Raw genomic sequence first — 3,829 nt, 5'->3', positions numbered from 1 at the left:
CTGAGTTTATTGCAAGGTTTAATGTGGTTGAATGTTGTGCGTTTGCTTTGTTTTGGGCATAGTATTTACAGACTAAACCAATAAGCTGTTACCAAAAAAATACGTCACTTTGAAAACAAAATGCTAAATAAATTCGTAAACATCAGCGGCTTCAGCTTTCTCGCAACCGCTTTTCGGAAAGTTTACTGTGAGAACTGTCAAAATGATTGCCGGACGAGGGGTGATGAATCAATTCACGATGAACTTTTCAAAGGAAGGAAAATTTCCTCATTTAATAATTCTCGCTTAACTTTTCAAAAGGTCCTAAGTAACATTTTTTTCATGAATTAATTTGAATAGCGCAATCAACAGACCAATATGAAAGCTTTTAATTGCACTACTCAAATTAATTCATGAAAAAAATGTTACTTAGGTCCTTTTGAAAAGTTAAGCGAGAATTAATCATACAAAAAATAAATCTCGGGTACTTACTCAAAAGGACGTATGTGATTTTGTTAACAAAGATCAGACGTCGAATTGTTCAATCTCATTGCCCTCCCACGCAAACCATCACCACAGATAGGTACACTGAACCAATACCTCCTCCTTATATCGACTTATGCCTTGTTCAGATTACAGCTGAATAACATGTTATTCGAAGGTGTTACTTCTGAATAACAAAACCGTTCGCACTAGCATTTTAGGTAATACTATTTGACAGCTGACAGCATGTGTCAAGCGCCAAATTTTTTCGAGCAGTTTGTTGTTTGTTTACAAATATGCAGCGAGATTCTTCAAATTAGAATTCAATTATTATTAAACAATTAATCTGTTTGCGATTAAAGAACTGTTCCGCGGTAATGAGATTTATTAATTTGCTATTTTCTTCGTAATTGCAAGAAGCGGACCAAACTCCGAAGGCGTGAGTTCAGTATGGGATGAAACTGATAGTGATTAGTGTGCGCTAAAAAGCCAGTAGTATTTGTGTGCTTCGTTTAAATTTTATTTTGCTCATTTTTCCTTCGGAAATCGGCTAGGAACTTTGGTTACAAGTAGGTAATTTCATAAGCTTGTTAACTGATGTTGCTTTCTATATAAAATAGTGTGTATTGTTTGTCTTAGGTTTCGTCACCGGTGAACGGAATGTGAAGTCGAGGATTCCATAAATATTACACAGGCAGAAAGCATCAATGGAGCCTGGAAGGTCAAGATGGATCAGAAATAATACAATGTTTAGCAGCTGCAAGACGAGCCAACGTGAATTCAAGTTAAACAAAATTGTATCGCCAAAACAGTGTGACAATGGAATTAATGGAACAACTTCAGCGTGAGAAAACAGGATTCCTGGAACCCGAACTAACTCGAGAACTACGGTGGAAATTCCAAAAATATTCAGTGCTATCGTTTGGAGCGACCGACGGCTTTTTACTGGGGTAAGTCCGAAACAGTTTATTATGCAACATATTTTTGAAATTTTCGAAATAATGTTACTGACGATAATAATTTTATGTATTTAGATGCGTCTAGTCCTTGGACCCAATGGGAAGTGTCATCAGTGTTGGTTGTCCTCCCCTATTTGGTTGTATCGTTGATCGGATTATTCTGCACCTATTTTGTAGATCCAGTTTTGCTCAAAAGGTCACCAATCGGAAAACCACAAGTTGCGGGTAGTGATAGTATTATAATTGGTTTTAAGAGTAAGAAACCCTCCGTCGTTTCACCCACAAGAGGATGTACGAAGTAACTTCCAATTTTTATATTAAAATAACAATTAAACAACGCAGGATGATATCGCACGTAATCATCATCAGAGGAGATGGTATTAGTTGCCAAAATCTCGCGTAACATTTGAAAAGGGCCTACAGCCAAAACGTAAACATTGAGAAAATACTGTTAAAAAAAAGCATCACAATTTCTATTCCTATTTTCCAGGTTTATGATATTTTAAGCAGCAAAAACTCCTAAAAGCACATAATCAGCACTATCTATCCATCCATAATCTTAATTGCATCGAAAACATGCAGAAATGTGTCGAAATCGTTAATATAAAAGTTTAAGTCTATTTTAATTTTTTTCTAAGGGATAGGCCTTCTTGATAAGTCATTCTGCATTTGCTTGTCATTCATAGACCCTTTGTTTATGGCATTTTTCGAAAGTAAACACGGGATAAGGCTTTTCGGGAGGGGAAATTTTCTCTCTCCGAGGTCGGGCCGATGACGGTTCGGAAAAAAATCTCGTTATAGGCCCGAAGTTGGAGAAAACTTATCCCAGACAGAAAAAAAAACGAGTGGATTGGTCGTTTTTAGGGTGGACCTACAGATATTTTGAAAATAACACGTTGTGGGCCCAATTAAAAATTAGTTTTTTGTAAGTAATTTAATTGAAGATGCGGAACATTTTTATACTATTAGTAGCTATTAGAGGATGCTATCGAAGGGTGTTAAAATTGAATTTGTTTACTTTTCATTGTAGGCCCTAATCAATTGTTAAGCGAGAAATCAGCTAAAACCATTCATCACATTCCATTTATATCTCAACTTAGGTGAACGAGGCCAGGCACGGAACTACGTTGTTGTGTTTCGCTAGGAATGGATCGTGGAGTACTACTAACTAAAATATATACTAGAGTAAAATTATTCAAACGAAATAAAGATATTCAAACGCATTCACTTCTTCTTCTTCTTTTTCTTCTTCTACGGGTCTACATTCCAAGTGGAACCTGGCGCGTTTTTCAACTCAGTATCCTTCACCATTTTCTCAGTTAAAATTTGAAAGCTTTTCTATGCCCGCCATTGCATAAGTGTATGTCCTGTTTGGCAAGTACAATGGATACATTATGCCCAAGCAATCGAGATTGTTTTCCACTCGAAAACATACTAGACTTAACCGAAAATCAAACTTGTTAACTCTGGATTCGCAGTCCTACGCATTCAGTTGAAGGCAGATAGCTTAAGGGCTGAATATATTCAAGTCAATATGAATTAGACGGTTCAAATAAAATGTAAGGAATCCTAAAAATCTATTCTTGTTTTTATTAACTATGGATTCAATTCACTTTTAATCTAGCTTTATTTTTTATGAATTTTAAAATTATTTATGAAAGTTTCCCAAGTAATACCGAATTTAAAAATTGATGTATAACGTGTTTGAAGTAAGTTTTGAAAAGGTTTCTGTTAAACATACAGCTTATTGATTGATAGAAGATGTTTTGTATTACATTCTCACGACTTTCTGATAACATGTAATTTTTTGATATTTGTTTGGTTTTTCAAAATATTTTGTTTTACACTCTCTAGACATAAAACATGCCACCAGGATGATTTCTCGAACTTACAATTAACATGTTCATTTTTTGATATTTGTTTTAGTTAGAAGATATGTCGTTATGATCCACATGTATGTGTATTTTAATTTATTTTATCAAAATGGAATTCTAAAAAATGTTTGCATGTATTTTTTTCATCCAATCCTGTAAATATTTTTATTTGAAATGAGACATTTGTCAACAGCTTTTGTTGTATTAAATTTACAGATCATATTATGTTGAGCGAATGAACATTTAATATTTAATATTGAATATTTAGTATTTAAAATTTAATATTTAATATTTATGTAGTATTTAATATTTAATTTTCAATGTTTTATTTTAAATATTTAATATTTAATATTAATTATTAAACATTTAATATTAATTACATGTTTAATATTAATAATTTAACATTCAATATTAATTACACATTTGAAATTAAATATCAATTATTTAATATATGATATTAAATACATATTTAATATTTAATATTCAATATTTATTATTTAATATTTAATATTTAATATTTAATATTTAATATTT

The 3,829-nt window shown here is 32.3% G+C and overlaps 1 long non-coding RNA gene across 4 annotated transcripts; it reads left to right on the top strand.

The window, feature by feature from the left end:
* Positions 1–600: 600 nt before the first annotated feature.
* On the top strand, positions 601–3,521 carry LOC134218082 (uncharacterized). Of its 4 annotated transcripts, XR_009981245.1 has the most exons (4): positions 601–1,031; positions 1,102–1,412; positions 1,497–1,712; positions 2,522–3,521. It is a non-coding gene; the product is annotated as an uncharacterized LOC134218082 (long non-coding RNA). The 4 variants fall into 4 exon arrangements; XR_009981242.1 differs by lacking the exon at positions 2,522–3,521 and having other exon boundaries at positions 1,497–2,485; XR_009981243.1 differs by lacking the exon at positions 2,522–3,521 and having other exon boundaries at positions 1,083–1,412; positions 1,497–2,485.
* The last annotated feature ends 308 nt before the right edge of the window (positions 3,522–3,829 follow it).

The sequence above is a fragment of the Armigeres subalbatus genome, chromosome 2, assembly GCF_024139115.2.
Source record: "Armigeres subalbatus isolate Guangzhou_Male chromosome 2, GZ_Asu_2, whole genome shotgun sequence".
In the NCBI taxonomy this organism is placed as follows: Eukaryota; Metazoa; Arthropoda; class Insecta; order Diptera; family Culicidae; genus Armigeres; species Armigeres subalbatus.
Note: the sequence above shows the minus strand (reverse complement) of the source record. Positions and strands in the feature narration are given on the sequence as shown.